At 42.6% G+C, this 15,379-nt stretch overlaps 1 protein-coding gene across 2 annotated transcripts in view; it reads left to right on the plus strand.

The window, feature by feature from the left end:
* Nucleotides 1–2,620: 2,620 nt before the first annotated feature.
* Nucleotides 2,621–15,379, plus strand: part of LOC111871406 (mucin-17) — a 74,133-nt gene continuing 61,374 nt past the window's right edge. For both annotated transcript variants that reach the window (XM_023864535.2, XM_023864620.2), the window contains exons 1-3: nucleotides 2,621–3,200; nucleotides 13,423–13,654; nucleotides 14,103–14,263. The gene's annotated coding sequence lies outside the window, so the exon portion shown is untranslated. The remainder of the gene's footprint in view (nucleotides 3,201–13,422; nucleotides 13,655–14,102; nucleotides 14,264–15,379) is intronic.

A 15,379-nucleotide genomic window follows, 5' to 3' on the forward strand; every position in this document is an offset into this window, starting at 1 on the left:
TGTTCCAGTTTCCTAGTATTAAAAGTCATGAAGTTTGGTGGTGCTGCTGATGAGAATTATACTGCATTAATGCATGAAATGACAGGATGCTGATGTCAGTGCTATATTACCAAAATTAATCTAAATTCTATTTTTTTAGTTTCTTGAGGTGGGGTGAGACCGAGTCCACTTGGTACCTCCACTTTCAAGGCCGAAAAATAAATCATGGGAGAAAATGGCAGAAGACAGTCTTTCACTTCCATTAATGTAATTAATCACAAGGAGAATGTAATGATGCTGGGGTAGCAGCAAAAGAAGCATTAATTGGTCATACTCTTGACGTAATTGCAGAAATGTCTTACGTATTAAACTCAATAAAGACTTCAGCTCTTTGAATTACTCCGCGGGATTCAATCCGCTGACTTTTCAATATACTCTCGTATGATTGTCATTAGTCGATCACAGTGGCCTCGCTGTCTAAGGCCCCCCATACACACACAGTTTGGCCTGCCGATCGACCTGCAGGTAGAACTGACGGACTGACGGGTTTCCTACAGTCCAAACGATTGGCCGGCCGGCCGGCCGCACCACACACAACAGTTTTGCCTTTCAGCCTTGAACTGTGCAAGCCGAACGGGAGGCCAAATTGTGTGTGTATGGGGGGCCTAAGGCATGAACCGTTTTCGTCCACTCGAACACTAGGATCGTGGGTTCTAATCCTACTCGGGGCATGGATGTCTGTGTAAGTTTATTCTGTGTTTGTGTTTTTCTGTGTGTAGGTAGCGGCCTTATGACGGACTGATCCCCGTACAAGGAGTCCTACCGGCCGCGCCATAGCTCAAGCGGTTAGTCGCTGGCTTCCCACCGCGGCGGTCCGGGTTCGATCCCGAGTCTGGACAAGAGGGATTTGTTGTGGACAAAGTGGAGCTGGGGAGGATTTTCTCCGAGTACTTCGGTTTCCCCTGTCAATCTTCATTCCACCACTTGCTCCACAGTCACCCTCACCTATCATCTGGGGCTGGTACAATAGGCCAGAAGTGGGCGCAGTACAAGGGACCTAGTCCCACCCTACTAGCAATAAAAAAAGGAGTACTATCGACTGTGTATAGGGTTAAGGATCTCAAAAAACAACCAACATCCGAAGGGCTTGTGAGCCACAGAGAAAAACAGAAGACAAATGATTGTTAGTAGTTGTCTATATTTACAGTTTGATAAGCAGAGGCGTGTTTTGTTGGTGTTGTTGATTGTGATTGGTTATCTTATGAGGCTTTTTAACGTTCACATTCTAACACTTGGCGAGGAGAGCCGATAAAAGTCACTAAAAACCGGAAACAGTCTGGTACCTACTTGAAATATATGGGAAGGATATAATCGTTTGTTCAAGATAAATGTTATCTCTGGAACAAGCATTTTTGTGTCAAGTTTGATATGAAATGACGCGACTGAGGAGGAGGAAAAGTGGCAACATAACCATGGGATCTGATTTCTCGTAAATGAACTAAATAAAGCAGAATAAAAGATTAGACAATAAAACATCTGGAAATGAAGTAAATTTCAAGCACTGAGATGGAAGTAATAAATCGAAATTATGAATCGATTACACTCGGAAAATTCTAACTACTTTTGATTTCAGTTGCTGTCATTTTCTAATGTCTTACCAGGAAACCCAAAACCACACACACACACACACCTGTAGCAAGATAATTTTACATGTTGCCCTATAGCAGAGTGAATCTTGGTTTCTTATTTAAGGGCAAGAGTGAGGATGTTAGACGAAAACATGTTGAGAAAAATGTGTTCCCAAAAGAGATAAAGTAATAAAAGTAGTAAAGAAAATAGCACTACAAGCAACTCGACAGTCTGCATTTGTTACACAGGTAAAGGTAAAGGTAAAACTATCCCTATAACAGGCCGTAGAGGCCCATAAGGTTGTGAGACGTCGAGGCTCCCACATATCTAGATAACCGGCTCACAGATGGCGGTGAGGTTGCCAGCCTTACGGGACAACCGCTCTTTACCCTGAGAAAGATTCCAGGTACTCATTTCTGTTAAGAGGCTGTGTCGACCCCAGGGCCATAGCGGGGCTTGAAAGATCAAGTCAATTGAAAAAAAAAACAAATGACCTCTTTGGGAATTGTACCCGCGACCTTCCGGCTTATAGTGTAGTGCCTCAAACAACTACGTTACCGCGTACCCCCATTTCTAACACAGAACAAATATTATCAAACCAGTGAGACGTATAAATATTATGAACAACGAATATATAGTTTTGGTTTGAAAATGGAAAAGTTAAAGCCATTTACAGTTGCAAAGGTAAATAATATGACACTATTAAAACATGTTCTAAAATTGGGGTCTCAGGGTGAATGAAATTCAGTTGAATCGGCATGATCCAAAGCTGAGTGCTGTGGGTATGGTGAAGAACTCCGGGAAATGTAGGATTTCTCTCTGCCAGTTGAATGCTGCTCTGGGAGACACCACACGTGTAGGTTCGAGTCGCTTCAGTGTGAACGAGACGCGTTGTGCGGTGCGCTGTCTCGCTCCATCCTTAAATTACCTAACTCGACCTTCCCACCTTCTTCAGATCTCAGCCCTCTCGCAGCCATCAAAATGTCCCGAAATCCTTGCGCTAGAATGTAAACGCTTCTTTGCTACAGTTTCAGCGAGTAAAGCGGTCAAGTTGGCAACTCTAACAAAACAGCATTCCCAAGACACCGATCTTTCCGTATCATCCATTCAGTTGAGATGCGCAGTGCCACCATCTCGGACACTCCGAATAAAACACGCAACAATTAGCAACCAACCCGGAAGTGACGTATTGTTTTCCTGCCTACATGACGACGTGTGTGTGTTTTTGTTTAATGTGCTAAGGCAACAAAAGTACAACTCATTTCGTGTTTTATAATTTTCATAACTGAATCCTCTGTTCTTAACCTGCAGTGTCAAGAATTCTGAGATTACGTATTATCCTATGTTGTCTTTCCTGTTTTTGCTAAGTGACCAATATTGAGTTCGTAATACTGTTTTGGATTATGGAATGTCACAGGAACACAACTAGCTTCACAGATATTGTGCTTCTTCTTATCTCATCCGTACAGTTAGCGTGACAGGAAATCCAGTATAATTGCTTCTAGGACTGCTACACTTAATGCACTTAGAATTTCAGCTGTTTCCAGCTTCCAGTCATACGGAACATTTTGGGAACAATAATGTTTTTTAAGGTAAGCTACAAATGCTATGTTTCTAACATAACATTTCAAAATAACTGCAAGGTTTTAGGTATCAGACGTAATGTGTTTTTGTGACCGCCTCTGTGGGCTAGTGGTCGATTCCCGCCGCTACCAGATTTTCTGAGTAGTAGTGGGTCTGGAACAGGGTCCACTCAGCCTCGTGAGGATAAATGAAGAGCTATTTCAAGGAAATAGCGGCTCCGGTCTAGAAAACCGAGATTAATGGTTATGGGGATTCGTTGCTCCGACCACGCGACACCCTCTATCTGCTAAAGTTGGCACTAATTTCCCCGACAAACTGCGGTCGCTCGGTCGGTATAGTTCGCTTGCGGACTACAGGCGATGGAGTTTGTTTGTTAGTAATGTGTTTTTGTAGAGAAAACAAGTATCTTGTAAAGACAAGACTGACGGTAATTTAAGAAAGCATTCTGCAAGGGACTTGCAAAATGAGAAAATTCACGCAATTAAAGGAGTGAGAACATTAATTGTAACACATGGCTTAATTTTGAATAATGTATTTAGATAAAATTATTTGGATCAGGCAGTTAAAGGCCTATGTAACTATTTATAAAATTAACAGAAACATTTTAAAAGTGTAGAGATGAAGTGACAGAAGGCTGGAGAAAACTGCATAATGAGGAGCTTCATAACTTGTACTCTTCCCCAAGTATAATTAGAATGATCAAGTCAAGGAGGATGAGGTGGGCAGGGCATGTAACACGAATGGGGGAGACGAGGAATGCGTATAGGATATTGGTGGAAAAGCCAGAAGGAAAGAGACCACTGGGCTGGAAGAATTAGGTAAATTGAGAAAAAAATCCACCTCATCGGAACTCGAACCCGTGACCTTCCGGCTTGTAGTATAGTGCCTCAACCAACTATGCCGTCGAGTACCCCTAATCCAGTGGGTGAATTTGGTTTTTAATTTAGTTCTGTGTATGTATTTTAATTTTCACCAGTAGTTTTATGGAACTTTTATATAAAAAAACAGGTTATTAAATATTTCCGTTACTGAAAATGAATATGTGCTTAATGCTTCGTAATCTGCATTACACAGCCACGTATTTAGTTTCAGTAGTCCTATATTTTAGTGTTTCCCTGCAGACGACAAGTAGCGCCAAATGCTGTGAAAACAGAAACATGAAGTGTAAGAACCGGAAAAAGCTAACAAAGTTTTTGCCTATTTAAACACAGTATCTGGGAGAGAAATTAACGTCTGTCAGAGCAGCCAACTTACAAATCGGCATTTTGCTATATATTCATTGAGAATTATTATGTTGTATTTTAGCGTCCTGTTGCACTGATTCACGTCCATGATGTGTATGTATTGACCGTCTTCTAGTGCACACAATCTCGCTTGTCACCTCACTACATGTTTTGGCATTACATTACACTGTGAGCATTACAACGCACGCAGCCAAAGAAGGACACACCACAAGACACAGTATGCACAAAAAACAGGAAGAACGACTCCCATAGCGGAAGATTGATATAATACGCGAGTTTGAAACACAATGTATAAGATGATAAATCTTNTATCATGGACCTGAATTATTATTATTATATGCAGTTTAATTCTTAGGATATTTCGAGTCTACAATTCGAAATTGGGATTATGTATCTCACCATAGAGGGGTTTTGAATTGAATGGATTTATTGATCACTTATACACACCACTCGGAACTACAGAGCTATCGCTAATCTCCATCCTTTACAAATCACCACAGCATTCGCTAAGTTCTTTTCCACCCTGCAGTGTTTTCATCATCCATTCCCTGGCAACGGCTTCTAACAATGGAAATTTTTGAGCTTCACGTGCTTAGGTTCTGTCTTCACAGCCTCACGTACAGAGCTCTTGTCTTAAATAACAACTCTCAGGCTGGCAGCCATTTCACAACAACCACCTAGCCTTCTCTTCACAGGCTGACTTTCAACAGATAAATCCGGAACTCGCCTGCCGATTCTTAACTGACTGGGTCAGAGTAAGAGTCAGAATCAAAGTTACTTTACGACTGGCTGTTTACCTCCATTCAGTTCATCTTCCCGACAAGCCCCTTGACATTCACGACCAGTTTTATTTTTCAGCACCTGCGGTAATAGACGTTTCGTCCTGGATTTAAAGCACTAAACAGCACCACTGGCGTCTATGTGTGTATGATTTTTATCAGTTTACAATTTAATGTGATATATCTTAACAAACATGGTATAATTTCAACTCATGTTATTTAGAATTTTTTGATTGCAACCACATGCCAATTTCAATGCAGTGATTCTTTTCTGCCTCCCTACTAGTTCAGAAATAAATTATATTTAAGCTGTAGAAATAAACTGAATTATTTCATTAATAAACGTATAAAGCCAGACGAACGCATCTGTGGTCTAGTGGTCTGAGTTTCTGGCTACAGAACGTTTCTTTGGCTTTGCATTATCTTCCATTCTTCCGACATGTCCCAAACATCTTATTCTCTGTAACCTGATGAATCTTACTACATCATCTCATTTCAGTGATGTGTTTATCTCTTCATTGTATCTTATCCTCCATATATAATATTTTCCATCACTGGTCCGTATATTTTGTGTATTATTTTTCTCTCGAACATTCTCAGTGCATTCTCTTCTGTTCTGTTAAGGTCCATGTTCCTGCCCCGTATGTAGCAACAGGTCTTATTAATGTTTTGTGCCGTATGTAAAATGAACAAAATAGAAAAATAAACTCGATACCGTAAAGGAATAAGAGGAACAGATTAAGTAAATAAGCTTTTGCTAAGGCCCGCGGCATAGCTCAAGCGGTTAGTCGCTGGCTTCCCACCGCTGCGGCCCGCGTTCGATCCCGGGTCTGGTCAAGTGGGATTTGTGGTGGACTAAGTGGAGCTGGGGATAATATTTTTTCCACCAAATTCTCCATCATCATAATCACCCGGGGCAGGCTACAATAGGCCAATCAGTGGTCGCCGAGCCGAGTGGACTCAGTTGGATTCCAACCCCCACGAAGCGAATTAAAAAAAAAGGTTTTGCTAAAATTAGTGATCTGGGTGTTAGATTAATTTAAAATGTAGAATGTTGTGGAAGGAATTAGAAAATCTACGACGAAAATAGCGATCTATTTACTTAAATTGAACGTGTGATGTTTAAGGGTTGCGCAGTTTTACGATCGCACAGCCAATGAGATTTCTCAACAGTAGCGAACGTAATTCAATATAGCGAGAATTAAATGGACAATAAAGAGTAACCTTCTGCAGTCTGGTGACGTGCCAGAAGGCGTGAACATGGTTCATCTCCTCCAGCCTCCCTTCTAATGTGTAAACCAGAGAAGAGGGGGAGGAAGATTTTACGAGGGATGTTAAGTGAACTAAGAGACATACAAGCAGATACGTTTATGTTGCTCTTTTTCTTTTGTTTAGTCTTAAAATACTNCAATTGACCTAAACCTTCCAGTCGCACTAATGCCCTAGAATGGACTCAGCCTCTAACAGAAATGAGTACCAGGAATCTTTCTGGTGGATAAAGGGCGGCCGGCGCGTAAGGTCGACAACCTTACCGCCATCTGTGAGCCTACTGTTTAGAAAATGTGGGAGCCTCGACGTCTCACAACCCCATGGGCCTCCATGGTCTCTTACAGGGATAGCTTTACGTTTTACTGTGTAATTCACGGTGTATACAATAATCTGATATACTGGCTGGCAAACCTAATTTTAATATCACAATAAAAAACAAATAATTCTATTCCGTTATTCACCAGACTAATCTGTAACATCTTCACCTAATTAGAGCAACTTACGAATTTTTAGCAATGCTAAACAAATTAATGTAAGTAAGATTTGAGGTTTACAAGGCGGTGACTATGAAGATAGCAGTCTTCTGAGATGTGGCGCCGTGTAGATATTGTGTTAAGAGACGTTTCGGAGGAACGTATCGCCTCCATCTTCAGGTTAGAAGAAAAAAGAAGAAAATCCGCGAGCGAGAAACCAGCGTGAGTAGGTGCTGACAGACTAATGTCGAGTAGCCTGTTTGTGTTTGGATGATTGATAGATAATAAAGTAAATGTCAGCAGCTGAAGTTACCGATTGAATGTTAATAACGCCATGCTTGTTTGTATAGAAATTTTAAGTACTGGCTCCTCTGACAGGATGTAACAAGTTGGGAATCACTTGGCATAACGACATGCCAGTCTGATACCAGCAGAGCTGCAAGATGGGCAAGATGGCTGCCGGTGAGCGTTGTGACTAGAAATGATGGATGTTTTCCAAACCGAAGCAGTCTTTTAGTAACAAGTTACTGCACGTGAGAAGAAATTCATTAATCACAATTCTCTCAGAAACAGAATGTTCTCGCTGATCCGTCGTGGGTAGTAACAGAAAAGAAGAGTTCAAAGCAGATTATGAATTGTTGTAGTCTAAACTCTGTTCTTACTTACTTACTCATGGAGCTGAGCCCTTCTGGAGGAGCCGCCAATTCTGCAGCTACTCAAGAAAATCCCAGCATTTTATGGAACCCGAAGGTTCATTACCGTGTTCACAAGTGCCCTCCACTGATCCTGAGCCAGATCAATCTTATCCATAACATCCCATCCTATCTGTCTAAGATCCATTTTAATATTGTCCACCATCCTACGCCTTGGTCTTCCCAGTAGTCTCTTTCCTTCTGGCTTTTCCACCAATATCCTATACGCATTCCTCGTCTCCCTAATTCCTGCTACATGCCCTGCCCATCTCATCCTCCTTGACTTGATCATTCTAATTATACTTGGAGAAGAGTACAAGTCGTGAAGCTCCTCATTATGCAGTTTTCTCCAGCCTCCTGTCACTTCATCTCTCCTCGGTCCAAATATTCTCCTCAGACATAATCCTTCCAGCCGCACTATGGCCGTGGGCTTGACTCAGCCTCTAACAGAAATGAGTACCAGAAATTTTCCTGGGGAGTAAAGCGCGGCCAGCGCGTAAGGCTGACAACCTTACCGCCATCTTTGAGCCGATTGTCTAGATAATGTGGGACCTTCAACGTCTCACAGACCTATGGGCCTTCACAGCTTGGTACAGGGATAGCGTTACTTTTTTTTTATACCCTGTTCTCAAACACCCTCAGTCTATGTTCATCCCTAAATATCAGAAACCAAGTTTCACACCCATACAGAACCACAAGCAAAATTATGGTGTCTAAACTCTGTATAGCGTAAATAAATGTAGATTAGGGTAAGGTATCTTGCCCATTCGTTTGTGAGGAAGAGTCAGTAAACAGATCACAAATGGAAGTAAAACAGCTGTAATGGATGTACTAGGTAAGCGATGTTCTATGTGTATCACCAGGTAGCAGCACAGTCCAGCTTCATGACATTCTAGGTAGCAGACGCACATGCACATGTTCATAGGCTGATTTTAGTAATCAAAATGGCGACCGTGCTTCAGGCGTGTATTACCGAAGAACAGCGATTTACTTTATGTTTTTCTGTGGGCAAAGGTTTTCAGTTCAAAGATATTCACAAGAAATATTTCCTCATTACGGTGGGAAGTGCTTGTCGCTTAAAGCGTTTCACAACTGGGTCGAGAATATGTCAGACATTTTGTCGACGACAAAGAGGTAGAGATGGAGGGGCGGAATTGGTTGAGACAAGAGTAAAAAAACTTCTATGCCTCGGGTTTCGACTCACTGATAAAGCAATAAGACAAGTGTATCAATTTTGATGGAGGATATGTCAAGAAATAATTTTTTTTTCAGGTTCGAATATCACGCCCTCAAATTACGTATAAAGCCAAACTGTTGCGTTCTACTAGAAAAATTACTGCGTAACCCTTATTCAATTCCTATACTTGGAACCCATAATCTCATTCAATGAAATCTACGTTACCATGTCAGGACAAATTGTAAGAAATAAGCTACCTACTTGAGAGAACACTGGTAGTTGCCCACCCAACTAGCAAAGCTGTTATCCGACGAAGCAGTGCCGACTTTTACAATTTGTTGGTAGCGATGTTTGCCAGTCATTGCATATCTTTGCAATATGGTACTTGTTTTCCTTCTGTTGTTTGATCTAGAGAGACCCAACAGATCGCCCTGAACTGTGTGCTTGTGTTATTCCTAGGATTAATGGGAGCTCCAACTCACCACTTTGATTGTTTTAATAGCAAGTTAGCGCATCTTAGTATATAAAACAATCTTAAATAGAAATGGCATCCATTCTCACTATGATAACAGTTCTTCTGTTGTGTGTTAACGTCATGTTTAATTTAGTTCACGTTTATTTAATAAAGCCACTTGTCCTATTTTCATAAGTTCTGCAACATTAAAATATTTTGAATATGAGACGGTTAGGGAAAGCTTTGTTGTTGTAAAAAAAAGAAAAACCTTAAGAGCAAATTGGTTACAGCTGCTTACATATTTGATTCAAGATCCGACACACGAATAACCCGTTTCAAAATGCGAATTGATATACTAAAGAGAAGGAAACTGTAACTGTCTCTATCTTCAGCGATATAAGATCGTGTAGAAGCGGCCTCCGTAGTCTAGAGGTAACGTTCCCACCTCATGACTCGTGGTACGCGGGTTCAAACCCGGCGGAGGTCGTCGAATGTTTAAAGGGCGGAAAAATTCAGGGAACAAGTCCTCCGGGAGGGACTTTAAGCCGTGGGTTCCGTGTCGTTGTTTTACGGCACGTAAAAGAACCTCATATCTCCAAAGGAGGTCACTGAGCCAAATTCAAGGACGTTTCCCGCCCAACAGTAGTCTCTAATGCCTCTGATAGATGGGGGAAGCATTATAGACACCATCAAGCCAGTGGAGGCCGAACTCGCTGGCTCGGCGGGACTGATGGTACGCAACAATATCGGTAGGGTATAGAAACTGGTAGAATATCATAGAGGGAATCACAATGGACCAATACCGGTCTAAGTGCATGGGGAAACCCACCCTCTCCAATAACTAACTAACTAACTAAGACCGTGTAGTCTGTTGAAAGTCAACTGATGTTTCGGAGGAACATGCCGAGTAAACTTTCAGGGTAAAAGAATAAGCCAAGCAAGAGACTAGCATGAAGCAGGTAGCAGGTTCCTTTGCACAGACCGAGTAGAAAACACCGTTTCCAACAGTAACTCTATTGTTGCGTGAGTATTTGTTGCCACGGGAACACGTTTAGCGATCCGTTGCCTGGAAACGAGTTGTGTAATACCGTTGTTCATTCGCATGTCTCGCGGTAATTGCATAGTAACGGCTGTACACGCTACAATATCATTCTAAATATTAACATTAAACAAAATAAGAAAACAAAATAAACAAGCCCATTAAGATAATAAATCACGTTAAGCAGTGAATGTATATATGTGTGAATTTCTAAATTAAAATGTGCCCCATTGCTTTATGTTTGCCAACTCAATGAATCATATCTAATACACGAGAATTTCTAATACAACTGCAAACAATGACTTCCTTTGTCAATACCAGTAGCTCAGGAAAATACTTGATAGGATTATTATAATGAACAAATAACTTGGAGTATGGTCTGGTCAAGTGGGATTTGTGGTGGACAAATTGGCGGTGGGGCAGGTTTTTTCCGAGTACTTTGTTTTCCCCTGCCAATCTCCATTCCACCAATTGCTCCACAATCACCCTCACCTATCATCTGGGTACAATAGGCCAGAAGTGGCCGCAGTACAAGGGACTTAGTCCCACCCCACTAGCAATAAAAAATATTTGCCTTGCTGCCGACATGTGTAACGTAACTAACGCTGTCTTTGTCGCAAAGTTCCGTACCTGACTAGCAGATCAGATGTTGCTTCACGGAGAAATAGCGTCATTTGTTATGACCCACTACATGAAGTTGGCGAGTGTACTCAGCGACGGAAGTTCAGCACGAGACAATGATTGATTTCTTGGATATTATCCATCGTCCTATTTTTATTTAAAACGTTTCGGAGACCGGATTCAATCTCCACCCCATGTAAAAGCCCTACTTAATTTGGCCCATGGACGATGAACAAAAAATAATGTAAAAAAAATCTAGAACTTTTAGATCGTACTCAACATGGCCGGGATAGCGCAGTCGGTAGAGCGACTGGCTACGGGCTGGCCGACCGAGGGTTCGGGGTTCGAGTTCCGGTACAGTCAAGAATTTTCTCTTCTCCACGTCGTCCAGACCCGCACTGGGGTCCACCCAACCTCCTATCCAATTGATACAGGGCTCTTTCCCCGGGGATATAGCGGCCTGGTCATGAAGTTGACCACTCACTTCCAGCTAGTGCCGAGGTCAAGAAAATGTGGATCTATATATCCACTTCTCCATACGCCTTCATTGCATAGTGCTTAATTCGTTGAGAACAGGGGCAAGTTTACTTTTATCATTTACCGTTATATTATGGGATTATATGATTCCTGGTTTCGATTATTGTAAAATCATATTTGTGCATATTTACACTAACTCTCTGCAGCAAAACACACGATAAATTTCCACTCAAGCAGCTGTAGCCACGGCAAACGAAATTATAATATAAATATATTTTTTTTAATTCAGTATAGCTGGCGAGATCTGTGCTTTGTTCTACTATTTATGGGCTTGGTCACCAGACAGCACTCAGGGACATATCTATGAACACTAAAGGAAAAGTTAAGGTAAAATTTTCCCTGTGTTTAACTAATTAAGCACTACGCCACGAAGGGACATGGGAGAGTGAATGTATAGACCCAAGTTTTCCTGATCTCGGAACTTATTACAGGTGAGTGGTTACCTTCACGCCCGGGATGCTTTACCCCCGGTACCCATTGGATAAAAGGCTGTGTGGGGTCGAGAGTCTGTCTGGGTGACATGGAGAAATGAAAAGTCTTGCATCACCAGCACTCGAATTCTGACCCATTGGTCATCAACAACAACAACCATTAGATGCTCTTTCACTGGTTTCTTCTGTTCCTGTTCATATATAGGCTGTTCTCTGTATAGTTAAAGTTGAAATACATGTTCGGGATCTGAGATTCTCATAGCGGTGGTTATGAAGAATTCCATCTTCTTGGATATAATACTGTGTAGGTCGTTGAAAGTAAATCGATGTTTAGTATTCAACCTTGAAGATGGAGGTGATATTTCCTTCTGAAATTTCAGTTAACTTTCAACGAAAGCAACTAACTTAAACCGAAATACCTGCAAACTTGTTACGTGCTACTAACAGCGCTTGGTCCGGTTAACGAATTTGGGACATATAAAACGAAAAGAGATTTTTGTTGAGGAGAATTCGAGCAAAATTGCTATTCAGAATATTATCACGTATTTGGGGTTTCGTGACTAATAATAATGGGTTCTGGATTTGATGATCGAATCTATTGGCGCTTCTTTACAATTACAGTCAATTATAACAGCTCACACATTGAACTCCTTCTGAACGTCTGCATTACGAATTTCTCACTAAACTCAGACTGATCTCGGACAGATCTCTACTACTACTCGAAGTCAAAGTCAAAGTCATAATGTGGCTGACGGTCAGTCAGTCAGTTAGTAAGTCTTGGTGTCGAGCCCCATCTGGGGCTCATGACCAGATATTTATTACCGTTTCTCAGTTACGGTCTTGATTGTGGGTCGCCCTCTATAACAAGAGGACGGGTCTGTCTTTTGTATATGCTGCTTGCTCGTGTCAGCGCAGTCTTTTTCGGGTCCGAGTCCCTTGGGACTCGCGACCATATTTTACTGTCTCAGATTTGAGACGTCCCGTTTTGTCGCCTCCTACGACTCGAAAGGTCACGGTGGAGGTATTCGACCCCGCCTCCACGCGGTTACTGAACTATAGCGGCAATTGTTGCTGTCGTTACTTAGCGATAGTCCGGGTATTGTTGACGTGTTTACCGGTCGTTGCCAAGCAACGCATGTTCCCTGTCGACAGCTATACACGCTACAATACTGACCACATGGGGAGACAGGGGAAACTGATTAAAAGTCACTGATGATAACAGGCAACTCTGGTGGAAGCCAAGTCACGTACGCTTGGCAGATTACATTAACATGAAGGGTATGACTGTGAGAGAACTTCAAAGAAATATCGGCCTCGATACGTAGGTAACTATGCTGCTTTTAGTCCGCTAGCGAACTATACCGACCGAGCGACCGCCGCTTGTCGGCGAAGTTAGTACAAACTTCTGCGGATAGAGGGTGTCACGCGCTAAGCGCAACGGATTCTCACGGCCGTTAATTTCGGTTTTCTAGACCGGATGCGTAAGTAACAGTTTTATATTTTGTTGCTCTTAGGACAATTCAGGATGATGCGGATAATCACGAGAACAAAATGGCGTGAGAAGTAAGGATAAGTTAGCAGACCTGATGATGACTCCTGGAACCTCCAGCATGCTGCGTGCGCGTCGACGTGATGTCAACGTCAAGCCGAACAGGAGGTTGGACCGCAAGTCGTCACGTGGCATGCTGTATGAGAACGAGGAGCTGAGGCTGAGGACCATCAACATCAACGCTGAAGTGGAGCGAGGTAACTTTGGGGGGGTTCCACGTTTCGTTCGAGACGTACCACAACTCACATATTTCTAAGTATTTTGCATTCCTTATAGGATGAGACTGGGGGCACGCGGTAGCGTAGTTGGTTGAGGCACTATGCTACAAGCCGGAAGGTCGCGGGTTCGAGTCCCGATGAGGTTATTGGATTATTTCAGTTGACCTAATCCTTCCAGCCGCATTATGTCCCTGGGGTCGACTCAGCATCTAACAAAAATGGGTACCAGGAATCTACCTGGGGGGTGAAGGACGGCCGGCGCGTAAGGCTAAGATCCTTTCCGCCATCTGTGAAAAGACTGTCTAGAGAAAATGTGGGAGCCTCCATGTCTCACAACTCTATGGGCCTTCACGGCCGGTTACAGGGATACCTTTACTTTCTTTACATAAGGAATAGTAAGTGAAGATTGTTGTATGCCTCTCTTCAGGCCAGAACGACATCAAGAAATTGCGGAGAGAAAACGAGCAGCTGCGGCGAGAAATCTGGGGCCTGCGGGAAGAGTATGACCGCCTGGAAGGGCTCCTGGGAAAGGCGAAGCGTCACGGTCAACTCGGCAACACCAGCCAGGACGAGGACTCTGAAAACGAGGTGAGTCCCGCACTTACAGAGTCGGGCCAGCCAATTAACGTGTGGACCGCCTCTGTGGTCTAGTGGTCAGAGTTCCTGGCTACAGATCCAGAGGTCCGGGTTCGATTCCCGACGCTAACAGATTTTCTGAGAAGTAGTGGTTCTCGAACGGGTTCCACTCAGCCTCGTGAGGATAATTGTGAAGCTATTTCAAGGAAATAGTGGCTCCGGTCTAGAAACCCGTGATTAACGGCCGTAGGGATTCGTTACGCTGACCACGCGACACGTTTATCAGCTAAAGTTGGCACTAATTTCGCCGACAAGCGGCGGTCGCTCGGTCGGTATAGTTCCCTTGCGGACTACAGGCCACGGACTTTAGTTTAATATCAACGTGTGTGTTGAAACTTGCCAGGAAGTGATTCAAGGATATCAATCAATTTTGAGGATATTGAAAATATTCCGTATCAATTTATGAGCTGTACATCATCTTGAAAAGTTGACTTAAAGTTCATTATTAACGTTTAGAATCATCGGATCGAAAGATAACAGAAAAAAAATTAGGATACTTTGTTTTTTTCTTTGAACAATATTGAAATATTTTAACAGAATACTCCTATTTCGACATATGCTAATAATGACCCATTAATTAAAAATAGCATTCTATATGCATTTGTAGTTCCAACACTCCATTCATAGATGTCAGAATTAGAACAAGTCTACGTTTGCGTTAACAAAAATAGAACAAGGCACCGTAAGGCTTGTCCCTGGAAACTGCAGTCAAATTACAAAGCAGATACGTTGCAAGAGACCGGAAAGACAAAGATCATCACTGTAGAAGACTCTATAGCTCTCACCTGTCATCGTTCCGCGGTTACCATCCATATATCATATTGTGAAGGTCTCAGATACAAATCTCGGCCCCAGAGTAGAGTATGTTAGGTGTTAAAATGATATGACTGGGGTTACAATCTTGGGTTGTGCATTAATATGAGAGATGAGGCCGCGCCATAGCTCAAGCGGTTAGTCGCTGGCTTCCCACCGCAGCGGCCCGGGTTCGATCCCGGGTCTGGTCAAGTGGGATTTGTGGTGGACAAAGTGACGCTGGGGCGAGTTTTCTCCGAGTACTTCGGTTTCCCC

Source organism: Cryptotermes secundus, unplaced genomic scaffold, assembly GCF_002891405.2.
Source record: "Cryptotermes secundus unplaced genomic scaffold, Csec_1.0 scaffold112, whole genome shotgun sequence".
Taxonomy (NCBI): domain Eukaryota; kingdom Metazoa; phylum Arthropoda; class Insecta; order Blattodea; family Kalotermitidae; genus Cryptotermes; species Cryptotermes secundus.